This window comes from Pteropus vampyrus, unplaced genomic scaffold, assembly GCF_000151845.1.
Source record: "Pteropus vampyrus isolate Shadow unplaced genomic scaffold, Pvam_2.0 Scaffold477, whole genome shotgun sequence".
Taxonomy (NCBI): Eukaryota; Metazoa; Chordata; class Mammalia; order Chiroptera; family Pteropodidae; genus Pteropus; species Pteropus vampyrus.
The window spans coordinates 607,552-625,984 of record NW_011889258.1 but is presented as its reverse complement, the minus strand read 5'-3'; the positions used below and the strand labels follow the sequence as shown (position 1 = coordinate 625,984).

The window sequence follows — 18,433 nt, the reverse complement described above, 5'->3', positions numbered from 1 at the left end:
TTACTTGAGAGGCTGTTAGAAATACAGAAGAACCTCCTGTCCCACATCAGGATCTGCAGTTTGATAATAACTACAGGTGATTCATAATAATGTTAGAGAGGCCCTGATTTATATCATTGCTTCAGAAACCTCACTGATTGTCAGACTCATTTGTGAAGTTCTAAAAAATGAAGCTTTCCATAGCTTTCTTGGTGTCTCCTCCAGAGATTCTGATTCAGTCATTGGGGCCAAAACATGTTTTTTTTGTTCTTGTTGTTTTTTAAATCATTCCATATAATTCAGATATAGCCAACCCAACATTTTTCCTTGAGTCATTAAGGACATTTAGGGGCCATTGATTTGGTCCAAATCTTTCTCAGATGCCTGAGAAATGGGCAACTAGCCTCTTTTTAAATAATTCTATTTACATGGATCATTTAATCACTTCTTAATTATACAAGACAATGAACCATAGCACCAGTACAGAGAATCAAAATTCCCTGAAAGTTGATTCAGCTGGGTCCATGACCTTTGTTCTGAGGTAAACAAAGTTTAACTTCGGGACCTGGATAGTTGCCTCAAGGCTGCAGAAAGCTAGAAGGACTTAACTGACTTTAAAGATATGTGGGGAGAACAAAAATTAAATAGAAATTAGGAAACATCCTGCCTTGGATGATTAAATCCATGTGGATTATTAAATCATGTGGTTTGAAGTGTGCCTGATTCAGCCCTTGAAGCAGTTGTTATTGCCATTATTTTGACTCCATTCCATGGTAAGCAAAATAGTACTTTTTTGTTAAAAAATATGATGCTCATTTTAATTAAAAGGCCAGATGAATGATATAGACTATGCATTCAGATTGAAGAAGTTAAATACTTGAGATTTCTCAGATTATTAGAGAGATGATGTTATAAAATGCAGGGAAGCACAACTGTAAAGAAAAATAATATTAAAAGTGAGATTAAAATTAGAGGTTATTCAGCTCCTAAACTGAAATACATCTTTGAAATATTTTCGCAAGTAGTGATTTTGATTAGGTGGCAAGGAAAAATTAGGTGTCAGACCAAAAAGTCAAAAGCCCTGAGTTTTGAACTTACTTTTAACTATTTATATAAAAAGCATTGCCTACTAATGTCACTGATTACACATTAGAAGTTAACAAATGTACATCCAGTCAATCTTTACTGAACATTCATTCATCTCTCCTATCATGGCAAGTGACTCTTAAATCTATATCTCATCTGAACTATAGCTCTTTTTCCAACTATATATAAAACCTGTTCTCTTGGATGTTTTATTATCACCTTAAATTCACTATAAGTATTTAAGTGAAGTCATCTTTTACATTTATTTAAAATATGATGTATCTTGTCAACTTATGTCATCTCTTTGATAAAAATCTCCTAATGACGTTTTATCTTATTCAGAGGGGAAAAAAAAAAAGTCCGTACAATGGCCTGTATCATCCTACATGATCTGGCTCCCAGTTACTCCTCTGACCTCACGTCCTAATTCTCACCCCCTTTCACTCTGCTTCAGCCACTTTTTCATTCTTGCTGTTAGGTGAAAGTATCAGGCACACTTCTGCCTCAAAGCTTTTGAATTGGCAGTTTCCTGTACCTAAAATGCTTTAGCCAAATTATTTACCTGTTTTACTTCCTCATCTCCTTCAGATTTTTATCCATTGTCACATTTTCTTGAGGCTTTCTCTGATCTTCCTATTTAAAACTGCAGCTGTCCTCCAACACTCCCCATCTCCCTTTAGTATTTATTTTATCTATTATCAATCATAACTAACATACTCTATGCTGTTTTTTACTTATTTATTTTGTGTGTGTATATACATATATATATTATGTGTGTGTATGTGCATATATGTGTGTGTGTGTATATGTATGTATGTGTGTGTGTATATATATATATATGTATGTATGTATGTGTGTATATATATATATATATATATATATATATATATATAATTTTTCTAGTAGAATGTAGAATTCATGAAAACAGGGATTCTTGGGTGTTTTGTTTGCTAGCTATATACCAGAATCAAGGACTGTTAAAACAAAAAGTAGGTGCTCAGTATTTGGTGAATAAAATAATTTCGGTATATAAAAATTATTGACTATAAAAATCAATTTGTCTCAAAAAATTCATCTCTCAAAACTTCAAACCAAATTCTGCTATAGACCTCCTTATTGTTATTAAGTTAACCACATTTTCCCAGGTTGTCTCAAAGTCTTGGAGACGTTATTTTATTTATTTATTTATTTTTTACTTATTCACTTCCAAACAAGTTTCTATGGAGTTGACAGCATACTACAAGGGAAATAATGTATGTTTAGGTGTCAAAATGACATAGGTTTAATTTCTTGCTCTTTTAGTTAATAGCTGTGTGATCTTGAGTATATCACTAAAACTCTCTGATCGTTAATCTTTTCATTGGTAAAATGAGAATAATCATAGTATTTAACCTACAGGGTCAGTGTGAGAATTAATTGAGCTGCTGTATATAATCCATTTACGATAGTGTCTGGTACATAATAAGTGCTCAATAAATATTAGTTAGTCTATTATTATCACTATTTTCTGCAATTGCATTATTTCTCATAACTATCTCTTTAAAATTATTTTTTTATTGTTTCTACTCTAGTTCAGGCTCTTATTACTTAATTTGTCTCCCTATCCCTTATCTTTCTCTACTTCATTTTACATAATGCTGTCAGATATATTTTTTTTTCTCAAATGAACTCTTAAAAAAGCATTAATGACTCTCTATTGCACAACAAATCACAAAGTACATAGTCTGATTGTCAATGGCCTTCTTAAATACAGTGTCATCTGCCCACTTGCCTTTAGAGCTTTGTCTCTTACTACTCCCCTACCATGCCCAGCACTCCAGCCAAACTAAGCTCTTTAGTGTTCAAATGGACTTTTTGTTTTGTTGCTGTTGTTGTTTGTTTGTTTGTTTTCCTCACAAACAACATTTTCTCATTCTGCTGCCTCAGCCTGGAGTATCAATTCTGCCTATTTGTAAAGGCCTTTCTCAGGTTCTTGTTCTTCATAAAAACTTTTGTGGTTTATTCAACATCATCATATTAGCCTCCCTTTTTAAGGTCTCCCTGTATACCTCTCTTAAAGCACTTAACTTTCTCTCCTTTTTGACAGTAATTTGTATCTGTGTCTTATTTATGGCCCCTGCTCCTCTGCCCACTCCACCCCACAACAACTAAGCCAGAAACTCCTTGAAGTCAGGGACTGGGTTTTATATACCTCTATATACCCTAGAGCAGTGGTCCCCACCATTTTGGCACCAGGGACTAGTGCTCCTATAAGAATCTAAAGCCTGATGACCTGAGTGGGAGCTGAGGTGGTGGTACTAGCACTAGGGAGTGGCTACAAATACAGATGAAGCTTTGCTTTCCTCCTGTTATATGGCTGTATTCTTAATAGGCAACAGACTAATACTAGTATGCAGCCTGGAGGTTGTGGACCCCGAGGCAGAGTGATACCTGTGGTCTTATTCTTTTTCATGAGGATTGCTTTGGCTATTCAAGGATTTTTGGAATTCCATACAAATCTGATAATTTTTGTTCTTTTTTTTTTTTTAAGCCGTTGGGATTTTGATGCGAATTGCATTAAATTTGTATATTGCTTTGGGTAATATGTCCATTAAAACTATGAGGCCAACATTACCTTGACACCAAAACCTGGTAATATGTCCATTAAAACTATGAGGCCAACATTACCCTGACACCAAAACCTAGTATGTTGATTCTTCCAATCCATGAACACAGAATATCTTTCCATTTCTTTGTGTCTCCTTCAATTTCTTTTCATAAATATCTTATAGTTTGTAGTATATAGGTCCTTCACATGCTTCATTAAATTTATTCTTAGGTATTTATTTGATGCAATTGCAAAAGGAATTGTTTTTTCACTTCCTGTTCTGCTATTTTTATTGTTAGTGTATAGAAACGCTATGGATTTTTGTATATTGATTTTGTATCCTAAAATTATATTGTATTTATCGTTTCTAACAGTTTTTGGGTGGAGTCTTTAGGGTTTTCTACATAGAGAATCATGTCATCTGCAAAAAGTGACAATGTGATTTCTACATTCCCAATCTGGATGCCTTTTATTTCCTTTTCTTCATTGATTGCTCTAGCTAGGACTTCCAACACTATATTGAATAAGAGTGGTTGTAGTGGACAACATTGTCTTGTTACTGATCTTAGCGGGAAGGCTTTTAGTTTTTCACCATTAAGTATAATATTTGCTGAGGTTTTGTCATATGTGGCCTTTATTATTTTGAGGTACTTTCCTTCTACATGTATTATATTCAATGTTTTAATCATAAATGGATACTGTATCTTGTCAAATGCTTTTGCTGCATCTATTGATATGATAGTATGATTTTTATCCCTTATTTTATTTATGTGGTATATCACATTAATCGATCTGCATATGTTGAAATATCCTTGCACCCCTGGAGTAAACTCCACTTGATCATGATGTATATATTTTTAAGTGTATTATTGTATTTAATTTGCTAAGATTTCGCTTAGGAGTTTTGCATCTGTATTCATCAGAGATATTGGTTCATAGCTTGTGAATGTGTGTGTGTGTGTGTGTGTGTGTGTGTGTGTGTGTGTGTGTTATTTTTACCAGGTTTTGGTGTCAGGGTAATGTTGGCCTCATAAAATTAATTAAAGTTAGGAAGTATTGCCTCTTCTTCAACTTTTTGGAAGTTTGAGAAGGACAGCTACTAAATCATCTTTGAATGTTTGGTGGAATTCGCTAGTGAAGCCATCTGGTCTTGGACTTTTAATTTTGGGGAGGTTTTTGATGGTTGTTGTCTTACTGTTGAATTTAGATGTTCCATACCTTCATGATTCAGTCTGGGAAGTTGTGTATTTCTAAGAACATGCTCATTTCTTCTAGGTTACTGAATTTGGTGGCATATAATTTTTCATAATATTCTTGTATCATCCTTTGTATTTCTGTGGTATCTGTCATAACTTTTATTTCTGATTTTGTTTACATGTGTTTTTTCTCTATTTTCCTTAATGAGTATGACCAGGGTTTTGTCAATTTTATTAATCTTTTCAAAGAACCAGCTATTTGTTGCACAAATTTTTTCCATTGTCTTTTTGTTCTCTATTTTATTTAATTCTACTCTAATTTCTATTATTTCCTTCCATCTTCTGACTCAGGGCTTCATTTGTTTTTCTTTTTCTAGTTCTTTAAGATGTAATCTTAGGTTTTATATTTGGGAATTTTCTTTGTTTATTTCTTGAGATATGCCTGTAATGATATTAACTTTCCTTTTATTAATGCTTTTGCTGTGTCTCACAAATTTTGATATGTTGGGGGAGAGAAAAAAGGGCATAGATGATAGAGGCTCTGTTCATCCCTCTTGTGACCAAATTAAAGTTGTGACAGAAATAAGGAGCAAACAGCAAGAAAAATCTCCTTGGATCTAGGTGAACAAGCCCTACAACTAAGGAGAAAATTAAGAAATTACCCTACAACAGGAGGAGGTAGGACAGGGCAAGGATGAGAGGCTGTTCAGTCTCAAGCGGCTGAGTGAGACAGAGGCCATAATAGTAGAAGTCATCAGCTGCAGAAACCTCTAAAGGGGCCATGACCATGAGCAGACTTTTGCAGTGACAAACCTATTCGCTCTGAGCACCAGCGCCTGGTCAGCTGTGTGAGGGGCACCAGGGACTTACAGGGGGAGACTGAGTTGTGAGAGTGAGGGCCAGAGGCTAGACTCACTCTATACAGAAGTGCTGGCAGTATCCATTGTTCCTCTGTTGAACCCACCCCGCTCCTAGTGTGCAGAATCAGTGCCACCATAGCTGAGATGTCATCATACTGGATAACAGAGGTCTCTCCTCCCAGAGGATTCCCTGAAACTCCACCTCCCCCAACTTACAGCCCCACCCAAGCCACATCCAAATGCATCCTCAGCAAGTCAGGTTCCCCTTGCTGAGCAGCACCTAGACTTACATTGGTGGCGGCTGACCACAGTTTCTGATATGGCATCTTGAGGCAACTGTAAGCACAGCATCTGTGGATTGCTTGTTGAATCTTAACAGGTGGCCCCCGAGGGGCCCAGGCTGGGACTTAACTTGACCTGAAGCTGAACCCCTCTCAGGACTTTGCCACTGGACACCTACTTCACAAAGCTGCACTAATAAGACTGGGAGACTTAGGAGCTTTGCTTAGTACATAGAAACAGATACAGAAGACAGCCAAAATGGAAGACAGAGAAGCATAAAACATAAGAGAGAACAGAACAGAGATCCAGAAATAATGGAGTTAAGCAATCTAACAGAGGCGGAGTTCAAAACACTGGTTATAAAGATGCTCAATGAATTTATGGGAAGTGTAAATGAATTCAGTGTGAACTTTAACAAAGAATTAAAAAACATAAAAAATGGAAATGGAAATCGTAAAAGGGAACTAGTCAAAAATGAAGTACACATTATCTGAGATGAAGAATGTATTAGAGGGAATCAGCAGTGTGGATAAAGAAGGTTGAACCACCAATATAGAGAATGCAGAAGCCAAGGACACTTGATCAGAAAGGCAAGAATAAAAGAAGCCAAGAATATACTAATAAAGTAGCCTATGAGATATAATTAAATGTAAAAATATCCATGTCTAGGGATACCTGAAGGAAAACAAGATGTTGAAGAGCTATTTGAAGAAATAATGAAATAATGATGGAAATCCTCCCTAACCTGGTGAAGGAAATAGGCATACAACCACAGGAAGCTAAGAGAGTCCCAAGAAAGAGGAACCACAAGAGGCCCACATCAAGACACATCATAATTAAAATGCCAAAGGTTAAATACAAAGAATCTGAAAAGTAGTAAGAGAAAAGCAATTAGTTACCTACAAAGGTTCACGCATAAGACTGGCAGCTGATTTCCCAAAAGAAACCATGTAGGACAGAAGGGCTTGGCACAAAATACTCAATATGATGAAAACCCAGGATCTACAACCAAGAATACTTTATCCAGCAAAGCTATCATTTAGAGTGAAAGGACAGATAATAAATTTCCCAGACAAAAATAAGTTAAGGGAATTTATCAACATCAAGACTGTATTATAGGAAATGATGAAGGAACTCCTTTACGAAGAAAAAAACATGTATCAAAAACAGGAATAAGAATGGTAATAACTGCATTTCTATCAACAAGTGCCTCAAATGGAAAAGAATTAAGTGCTCCAACCAAGAGACAGAGTGGTCAAATGGATAAGAATACAAGCCCCCTACTACTTATGCTGCCTACAAGGGACTCACTTCAGATTAAAAGACACACACAGACTTAAAGGAAGAGAATGGAAAAAGATATTGCCTTGATGGACCTAGAGCGTATTGTGCTGAATGAAATGGGTTGGATAGAGAAAGACAAATATTGAATGATTTCATGTACATGTAGAATCTAAAGAACAAAATCAACAACAGCAACAAAAGCAGAAATAAACTTACAGAGAATATTTTAAGTGCTACTAGATGGGAGGGGAATTGGGGGATGGCAAAAAAAAGCAAAGGGATTAAGAGGTACAAAAGAATAGTTGCAGAATAAACATGGAAATGTAGAGTGTAGCATAGGGAAGATGGTTAATAATGTAATAAATATGTAAGGGGGAAGAGGAGTAGTAGATTTAGTGGGGTGATCGCTTTGTGAGTTATATGAATCTCTGGTCACTACACTATACAACTGAAACTGGTATATTATTGTATGCCAACTATAATTGAAAAAAAAACATTGAATTGTACAATAAATACAAGCAACTAATTGTCTATTATATTTCAATAAATTTTGATATGTCATTTTTTTCATTCTCATTTGTTTCTATGTATCTCTTGATCTTTCTTGTTTGACCTAGTCATTCTTTAGTAGCATGTTGTTTAATCTCCATGTATTGTGGTTCTTCCCACTTTCAAAGCATTATGGTTGGAGAATATAATTCGTATGATTTTAATCTTCATAAATTTGGTGAAGCTAGTTTTGTCTCCCAACATATGACCTATGCTTGGGAATGTTCCATGTGCTCTAGGGAAGAATGTATAATTTGTTGTTTTGGGGAAAAAAGGCTCTGTAAATGTCGATTATGTCCAGTCGGTCTAATGTGTCATTTAAAAATGTTATTTCCATATTGATTTTCTGTTTGGATGGTCTATCTATAGCTGTCAGTGGGTTATTTAGGTCCCCTACTATAATTGTGTTTCTGTCAATTTCTCCATTTAGTTTTGTTAGTAATTTTTTATATAGTTTGGTGTTCCCTGATTGAGAACATATATATCAATAATTGTTTTCTTGATGTATTGTCCCCTTTATCATTATGAAATGGCCTTCTTTGTCTGTGTTACCTTTTCTATCTTGAACTCTATCTCATTAGATATAAGTATAGCTATCTCCACTTTTTTCTGGATGCCATTTGCATGGAGTATTATTTTCTATCCTTTCACTTTGAGTCTATATTTGTCCTTGCAGCTGAGATGTGTCTCTTGAAGGCAGCATATGGTTAAGTTTTGTTTTTTGGTCTAATCTGCTACTCTGCCTTTTTATTGGTGAGTTCAGTCCATTTGCATTTGGGTGATTATTGATATATGAGGTTTTCCTATAGCCACTATATCTTTTGTTTTCAGTAGCTTGGTGTCTCCATTGTTTCTTTGCCCTTGTGTTTCTGTCTTTACTTTAGTTTGGTGTTACTCTATGATTTTTTTCCTCTGTTCCTCCTTTTTGCTTGTATTATATGTTTGTTCTAGATTTTTCGTTGTGTGGTTATCTTTAAGTTTATGTAAAAGAAAGTTTAATATATACAGTAGTCCTTTTCCTTCTGTGTGCATTTTATCTCCATTCCTCTTTGTAAATTCAGACCTTTCCTCCCTCCTCTTTTCTATTTTTATTGTTATAAATTATTCCTATTTATTCTGTGAGTTTATTTCTGAGTTGCAGTAGCTATTGTCTTCTCTTTTTAAAATGTTTTTACCTCCTTTAACCACCATTATGTAATATTTAAGTGTATAATACCCTATTCTGTATAAGGGTTGCAACTGTCTATTAGTCATTTTACTTATAGTTTTTTTTTTTTTTAATATTTTTGTCCTTTTGTTACAGGTTAAATACCCCTTCAGTATTTCCTGTAATACAGGCTTTGTGGTGGAAAATGTCCTCAGCTTCTGTATATCTGGGAAGGTCTTTATTTTTTCTTTATATCTAAAGGAGAACTTTGCTGGATGTATTATTCTTGGCTGGTAATTTTTCTCTTCAATAGTGTAAATATTTGATTCTACTCACTCCTAGCTTGTATAGTTTCTGCTAAAATATCCAATGATGATTTAATGGGTTTTCTTTTGTAAGTTACTATCTTTTTTTTTCCCCTGTCTGCCTTGGGAATTCTTTCTTTGTCATTAATTTTTTATAGTTTTCATGTAAAATTGGAGAAGACTTTTTTGGATTGAGATAATTAGATATTCTGTTTGCTTCTTGGATTTGAGGATCCAGCCCTTTCCATAGGTTTGGGAAGTTCTCATTGACTATTTATTTGAATAGGCTCTCTGTTTTCTTCTCCCTTTCTTCTCTTTCTGGTATACCCATTATTCTTATATTGCTCTATCTGATAGTATCAGATAGTTCTTATAGAGTTTCTTTTAATTTGTTACTCTCAGGTTTCTCTCTTCTTCCATCTATGTCATTTCCAGAACTCTTTCTTTGATATTACTAATTCTTTTCTCCATCCAGTCAACTCTATTTCCTGAGCTCACTATTTCATTCTTTATCTCTTTTATTAAGTTATTTAGCTTCAGAATTTCTATTTGTTTTTTGTTTGTTTGTTTGTTTATTTAAGTTTCAATCTCCGTGGTAAAGTATTCCTGTTGTTCATTGATTTTGTTTCTGAGTTCATTAAATGGCCTATCCGAGTTTTCTTTCATCTCATTGAATTTTTTCAGAACTGCAGTCTTGACTTCTCTGTCATTTCAATTCCATATTTCTATATCTTTAAGTTCTTTTCTGGAGATTTTTCATTTTCTTTCTGAGCTTCTTTGTCACCTTGACTGTTCATGGTATTTGATGGATTATTTCTCTGCCTAGTCATTTATGGGACTGTACTCTGCTTTTAAAAAAAGAAAAAAATATATTGTTAAGAGTGATATCTCTTTAATAGGTTGATAAGAAAAGGGTGTTTTGTTTTGTTTTGTTTTGTCTTGTTTTCCAGTAGGTGGCACCCAAACTTCAGGCACTGCCTTGGCCTCTCAGATCTCTGCTGTATGACAAAAACAAACAAACAAACAAACAAAAACACAACCCTTTATTCCCTGGGAAGATGTGTGTCTTTTCTGTGACCTGGTTGCCTTGGTCCCAGAGCTTCACCCCTGTGAGAAAATGTGATTGGTGATGAGGTTCCAAGCCTCTGAAGAATCTGTGAAGTCCCACTACTGCCCCAGTAGCCAGATGCAGTGTTGTACTGCCTGAGGTGCCCAAGTGCTTCCACTCAGATCAGCCTGGATGGGCGGGGTGGGTTGAAAGAGGTTGCTGTATGTTTGTGGTTGTTTTCCTTTTTGTAATGCCGACTGCCAGGCTTCAGCTGTCTGGCTTCTGTATCTCCACCTCTGTCACTGGAACAAGCTGAAATATGCATCTTCTCAGTTCCTGGGATTGTAGACTTCCTTCTCTGTATCTTGACACTCACAGTTGCAATTTCCCCTGGGGCCCACTGCTAGCTTTGGAAGAGTTCAGAAAGGTGAGCTCTGGAAGAGTTGAGAAGATGTGACCAGGCTCTGTGACTCAGCTTTCTGTTAGGGCAATTGTGATTGCTAGAACACAGCTGTCACACCTCTGTATTCTGTCTCTGCCCTGGTCTCTGCCCTTACTACTAGGTTCCACCACTAGAGTTTTTGCTGATCACTCAGGAAGGAATGCTCCATCAGGGCTACAGAACATTTATGCCTCAACCTGATTCCTCCCCTCTTCCTGAGTCCTGCAAGGAGATCCGGGGCATGTCTGCAGCACCAGTCTCTGCCCTTCTTCCTTTCCTCTTCTCTTGCTTACCCACTTCACCCACCTTCAGATGCTCTGATGTGCAGGTCTCTCAAATATGTTTATGTGTTAGGCTAGGAGTTTTATGTTTGGATTATAGCTGTTTGGTTTGTTGTAATTTCAAGAGGAGCATTCAAGGGGGCACCTCATGCTGTCATGCTTCTGATGTCACTCAGCAAATCACATCTGATAGCTATTATAAAATACTGAGTACATAGTTTAGAAATGCATGTAGCCAAATATCTGGCTATTTAGCGTCTGCTGTTTTTACCACTCTGGGTATATGTATCCTATCTTTCTATTTAAAACAGAGGTCACCACTTTATAAAGTTCCATTTTACAGGTTAAATTTCAAATATTTTCACTTTGTAAAAGTGATGAGAAAATCACAAGTTATGTTACAGTGGGAAAACTGCATGTAGTAATTCCTGTTCTCAGTGCTGACATGGCTATGGGGATTTTCCTCAGCTTTTCTGAATGTTCATCTTGTGTCTCAGACATGAGTATTTGGGGAAAAAATGTTATTTGTTTGTTTGTTCATTTTTTAAGAAAAGTTGTAAGCCTTCAAGCTCATATAAAATAAAATAAAGTGCAAGATAATCAGGTCCTTCTGGCCCTTTTCACTCTTTTGCAGTCTTTTTCTTGCACTTTTTCCTTTGAGAGTGTGCCATATCTATTGCCTAATAAAGTTAATAGGCTGAAGAATTGGAAATATAAACCAACATTATGGAGTCTGGTAAAAAGAGCAAGACTGAGTTGAAAAATTAAACCAGTCTCCAGGGCCTCACCCCTGTTGCCCTTGTTTTAAGATGTGCATAGCTACCTAATGTGGTGTGATTTCAAGGGTTGCCAAAAATCTCTTTAAGAAAAAAGAAAGGAAAAATCCCTTCCCACTTATTGGCTGGAGACCAAACTCCTTTTTTTTTAAGCATAAGCTTTTCGTTCTCTAAAGGGAGTTTAAGCTTAGAATGTCAGACTCCCACCTTTAAAGTAGAGTCCAGAAACTTAGACCTGGCATCTTTTCCTGGGTAATGTCAGTACCCCACAAAAATTCAGAATTTCTGGATCATGTGGAATAGATCTCAGAGCTTTTGCATACTTTGCCTTTCAGCTCAGTTAGTGTATCAGCTTTTTCCAGTCTTGGTGCCTAATAGTAACCCCACCCCACACACACACACATTGTTACTTGTGTTTTACTTATATTGGGGGACCATTTTCTACACACTATATTCTCTAAAATCTATAGCATTTTATTTTAAAAACAAAAAGTTAATATAGAGACCTCTCAGCAGATACCAGGACCTTTGGAAGCTGCATAAATAATCCTGATGGAAAATAATTTAAATTTTAATATTTTAAATACTAAAATGTAAGTGACAAAAAAGGAACAGTTTAGCCCTTAGTAATTATCCCCAAAATTACCCATGGAACTCTCAGTAATTACTCTAAAAATGCCAATAAAACATTTGATGTTCTAAGAGCAAGGTAATTAATCTAAAATATGGGAATCTCATTTTTGGATTTTAAATGACATAATAGAACTAGAATGTCAGATTTTTAGGTCACAGGCATGTGAAGCAGGCATGGAAGAGGGGTACAAGCCACTGAACTTTGCTATTCCAGGTAAGTTAATATAAGCCTCCTCTAATGGCAGTTTTGTCTTTGCTGGGCCTGTCTTATTTTCTGGTTCTTTGCAGTCTGTCTTCTCTAGTACTCCAACTAAATAAGATTCTGGTCGATTACTTCTCAATATTCTATCATGTTTTCTATGCTTGAAAAGTGAATCCTATAATTTAAGCAAAACTTTAAAAGAATTTACTTTGTCCCTAACTTTAAAAAATAAGCCTCCCATGTCCTTGAGTCACTGGTCCATGCCAGGAACTATTACTGTAATCCTATACCTCTCATTCCAACAGCATAATCTTGATTAGTAGAAGCAAACTGAGTCTTCTGAAAACTCTTGGCTCTTAGAGGCATTTTTTTCTGGTTACTGACACTGAAGTGCCATCAAAAAAGATAAGTAGATTCTTGACTAATCTTCCACCAGTGATAGAAACTCTATGACAGGTGTATGGCCCCCTGGCTTAGGTGTAAGCAGAGAGAGTGAAATATCATTTTAATACATCTCTTTTCCAGACTTTCCTTCCTTTGTAAGCCACCACATTTGAGAAAAGAGTTAAAACTATAACGTGTTAGAGGTGTAGGTGCCTGTTGCTTCAGATCTGCCTCCAAAAGGAGAATAACAAGGATGAAATGGGGAGAGTCCTAGACTAACGTCAAAGACCCTGGTGCCAATTCTACTGTAACCATGATCCAAGAACTCAGGTAATGACATATTCACTTGGAAATCTCTCTAGCCCATGTATGGAATAAGGATGTCCCAGATATAAAACATCAAACATCAAATTATATTGTAGGTTCTCATCAGAACTGTTGTAACATTTGTCTGAGATGGCATCAAATATATTGATTGAAAAGAGTGGTGAAAATTGAGTCATAGGACTTTTTCTCTTCTTCCCACACCAATCTTTTAGGCACTAGATTCATGAAGACCCAGAAGTTTTACTTTTCTCTAGGGGAGGGCTGAAGTGTCCTAAAGAATCACAAACCCAATCTCAAGTCAAGCCTGGGATCATGTCAGGCCCTGGAGCTTGGTGATGGGTAATATTAGACTGTAATTTTGCATGTGTGTACTCACTGTATCATGTTTTGATAAGTTTTTTATTTTGTATTTGAAAAATAAAGTAATTTTTCAGTGAGTGGCATTATTTGCAATATTTATTTCATTTTTCATGACTCCTTATTTTACTGGAGTGAATAGTAATACAATTCAAGATTGGAATATAATGAAGGAGGACTAAAAAGAACAATGTTATGTGATTTTGTTCCTTGGATTTAAAAGTAGGCTATATATCATTTATTCTTTTCTTGCAGTCTGTATTATGGGGTGGAAAGTTTCTAAGAAGCCTAGAAAATATCTTTTTCCCAAATCTTTTGCAGATGCTCTTATAGAAATATTATGAGCTGCTATTTTGGATTGACTCAAATGACAGAGTAGCACCTTCTAGTTAAAATAAATAGGCAAGCAAATAAGGACTCTCCTCTAGCAAATGCAAACTTGTTATACCTTTCCAGCACAATATAAATAACACCCGGCAGTATTTCACACAGGAAAAAAAAAAACATTCACATTTTATCTCTTTTTATAATGTTTGGATATGAGTAATACCCCTACTTCCTTTTTATTTGTTAAATAACATAACTTTCTTATTTTAGATTAACATATTTCTGTAGAAGATGTCTTTATCAGGTACAATGTGAAGCACATTATAAACTTGTGCAGAATTTTTCAAGTGTTCAAATTGTGACCTAAAATCTGACATTCTAGTTCCTATGTTCTCTTTTTATGTTCTTTCACATGCTCTAGGCTTCCATGATGCCAGGCTGTCCTTGAATACATCATGTACCTTGATGTCTCTGTCTTTTAATTTAGCCTGAATGTTTTTATATTCCATTCCCCCATTCCTACATTCTTACTTTGATAGAAAAATTCTTGATAGAAAGAAGAATTCTAACTATTTAATATCTTCCTCCAAGGCTTCCTTGATTCATTCAAATTAGAATTACCTCTTTCCTTTGACTTCCCACAGCATATTGCTTGTACCTCTACTGTAACCTGATGTGTTTCATCCTGTCTGATGGCATAGTCATCTATATATCCACTAGATTGTATGCTCTTTGAGAGTAGAGACTTTGTCCTAATCATCTGTGTATCTCTCACAACACTTAGAATAGAACAGTACTAAATAAATGTCCATTAGCAGACAGAAAATCTCTGTTAGGTGGGTAATACAAATGTACCTGCATGTTTGCAGAACCATTTTTTTTTTCAGTTTTTCAGTTCTGTGTATTTTTTGCAGTATGTCATTTAAAGGCTCTTCAGATTATAAAATCTAAATACATATTTAATAATTAATAGCTATGGTTTTAATCATTGATATTGGCCACCACAAAGCATTTGGAGATTACAAAGGCCACTTAAAGAACTTTCTTTTTTCCATTTACTGAGAATTACATCTATTTTTTTTCTTTATAGAATTGTCTTTTTTTTTCCCAAAAGGAAAATTTTCTCTTCCCTATTAGTAATCTGCCAATAAATAATATAAGTGTTCTGAATGCTATACTTTTGAAGTAATCGATATTTCCTCCATGGTTTCCCCAAAATAATCACAGTGTATTCACTTAAGTGTTTGGGAATCAAATTGAAAAAACTTTAGAAACAACTAAGGAGAAAACACATCCTTCTCAGCAACAATGACTCCCACAAGCTAAATGTTCATTTAACATTTTAAAAATCACCTAAATACAAATTTACCATCTTTATTTGAAAGCTATGATCTAAGGCATAGTAGAAGACTCAAAACACGTTCATTCCTTTTTTTTTAAAGTCTGAACTCTTGAGAATATATATTTAAGCAATGACATTGTATTATGATCAAAGAAGTACAAATAAAAGGAAGTCAGGTTAAGAAAAGTATCATCTTCTCCCTACACACACACACACACACACCCACACACCCAATTGGAGTACAGCACACTTCTTTGTGACAATGTGGTGCTATTTTTACTTTTTCTACCACAGCCTACTGCCTTTTTATGGCAGGAAATGACAAATCCCTCCCCCACCATAGCCAGGGTACTCACCAAGTAACCGAAAGTGTGTTGGACAGGCACTGGTCACCAAAATCTGCAGTTGTGAAAAAAATAATATGTTTTGTCTTATTAATTTACCCGTTGATTTGCTCACTTTTATTTCTGACATAGGCCAGTTGCTTACCTCTCTATTTATTATCTACTTGGATGGTAAAGCTGAACTTCTGGACACCTGTAGGCCTAGGAAATTAATTTGGCTCAAGGTGAGTTAAGACATAATTTGAGCATAAGCTTGCTATTTATTTATTTCTAATCCCCTTTCCTTCAATGCATTTTGTAAAAAGCTAAAGAAAAAAGGTATTTCTAAACCCAAACTGGTGACAATAAGTAAATATTTTTTCAGTGAATGGCACTATTATTTTTTAAAATTTATTTCTCAATTATAATTGATATACAAAATTATATTGGTTATTAGTTTCAGATGTCCAATATAGTGATTAGACATTTATGTACCTTTGAAATGATCATCCCAACAAGTCTAGTATCTATATGGCACTATACATAGTTACTACAATATTATTGACTATATTCCCTATGTGGTACACTACATCTTCATTACTATTTTTATAACTGGCAATTTGTACATCTTAATCACTTCATCTTTTCACCCATCCCCCCAAATCTTCTCCCATCTGCTGACCATCAATTTGTTCTCTGTATCTATGAGTTTGTTTCTGTTTTTTTTTTGTTGTTGTTGTTTATTTTTTTTTTTAGATTCTACATATAAACGAAATAATATGGTATTTGTTTTTTCTCTTTCTGATTCATTTTACTTAGCATAATACCCTATAGGTCCATCCATGTTGTCACAAATGACAATTCTTTCTTTTCATTCTTTTTTTTTTATCACTAAGTAATATTCTATTATATATGTACCACATTTAGATAAAGAATGACATGATCTTCAATATTTGGTTGGTTTTTGATGGTTCTTTAGTTTACTGGAATAAAAACTAAATGACTAACCACTTCTCAAGATTCACTTAGATTGAGTTCAATTCATTTTCCTCCTACTTTATTTGTAACATTTTAACAACTATTAGAGTAATGGCATTTAGTTCTAAGAGATAGCAAATGACATGAATTCAGATACACGCCCCCATACACATACAATATTTACCAACTTAAGTATATGTTAGGTGCAAAGAGATTGGAGAAATAACTCTTTGACAGTTAGGAGAGCCAATTGTTTTTTTCAGTCATTGAAAGTGACAGAATAATTGAAAATATGTAAAGTCTGTTTTTCTATTTTAAGATGGCCATCAATTGGTTATGCACTTCCATAATTTTTTCTGTGATTGGCCTCTTGTCTCTCTATTATCTATCTATCTATCTATCTATCTATCTATCTATCTATCTATCTATCTATCTATCATCTATCTATCTATCATCTATCTATCTATCATGTATCATCTATCCATCTATCTATCATCTATCATCTATCATCTATTATCTATCTAGCAATCCATTCATCAATCATTAAGACAAGTCTTCATAGATAGGATTAGAAGATGAAGACAAATGGCTAGAAATTATAAGAGTAAATTTATCTAAAACTGAGCCACTTCTCTTTCCCTGTTTTTCCCAATATTGCAATCATCACTGTTATCACTAACAACTCAGAGTTTTAACCTTAAAGTCTTCTTTAATACCTTCCTCCACTCCGATTCTCTTCTCTGCCTTCTATTTAGACTGCTATTCATTTCATCTGACCTCCTTGAAAACATTATTCTGATCTACCTTGTTTTTGCCTTAGCCCTAGCTTTATCTATCAGACATCGTTATTACTGTCATAACATCTCCAACCATGCCATCAACATATCCTACATACCATACCAAGGTATTCATCACCAGAAACACTCCTTTGCCTGAGAGAATAAAATGATATTCTTATTTGGAACCTCTATATTTGGGAAAAGTCACCCAAGAAACACACTCATACATTATCTTTCTGGAATCCACCAATTATTTGAAATTTTAGAACATGGATTCTAATTTTTTTTTTAAATAAACTTATCAGAAAGCAAATATCCAAATGAGTTCACCTTCCTTAAGCTGTCACTTTGGAATTCTCCTTTAAAAATACACACAGAGCTTGTATTACATACTTTAAAATATAACCATGGTGATAAATATTTGTGTTTTGCGGGTAGTAAAATTTTGGGAAATACTCAAAAGCCATTTAGAACCAAGTCTGAACAACGAAGTTAAGGATCAAGTTTGTTTAAAGTGCTATTTTTGGTTAAAAGCAAGTTATAATAAAGTATCACGAGACTGTGTTAAGACTTAATTTTCTTGATTGGCTTAAAATAGTCTCAAAGATAACTTCAAAGAATAAGTTATGAGAACATTTGGTAAAACACAACATCACTAGGAGAAGCATATATCTTTGGAAAGTGATCATTTGAAGGTAAAATTTACTTGAAAATATAAATTTTGATTTTTTAAATATTAAATTGAGAGTGAGATGTCTTGATGTTTTGAATTCTTGTTCTACCTCTTCCATTAAATGTCCTGTAAATTTGGGCAAGTCAATTTCCTTGGGCCCCCACTTCTTCTTTGAAATACATAGGTTAAACTAAATATTTTAAGAACTATTTTAGCTCTAATGTTTTGTCATTTTACTTTTGGGTTTTAAATAGCTCTGGTAAGCATGCCATATATATATATGTAT

At 34.7% G+C, this 18,433-nt stretch overlaps 1 protein-coding gene across 7 annotated transcripts in view; it reads right to left on the bottom strand.

Moving 5' to 3' along the window:
* Positions 1 to 18,433, bottom strand: part of GPR174 (G protein-coupled receptor 174) — a 40,390-nt gene that overhangs the window by 2,749 nt on the left and 19,208 nt on the right. For 6 of the 7 annotated variants that reach the window (XM_023524583.1, XM_011382466.1, XM_011382464.1 and 3 more), the window contains one exon: positions 15,751 to 15,793. The gene's annotated coding sequence lies outside the window, so the exon portion shown is untranslated. Of the gene's footprint in view, positions 1 to 15,750; positions 15,794 to 15,883; positions 15,940 to 18,433 lie in introns of those variants that run through there. The other variant, XM_011382467.1, reaches the window with a different exon arrangement.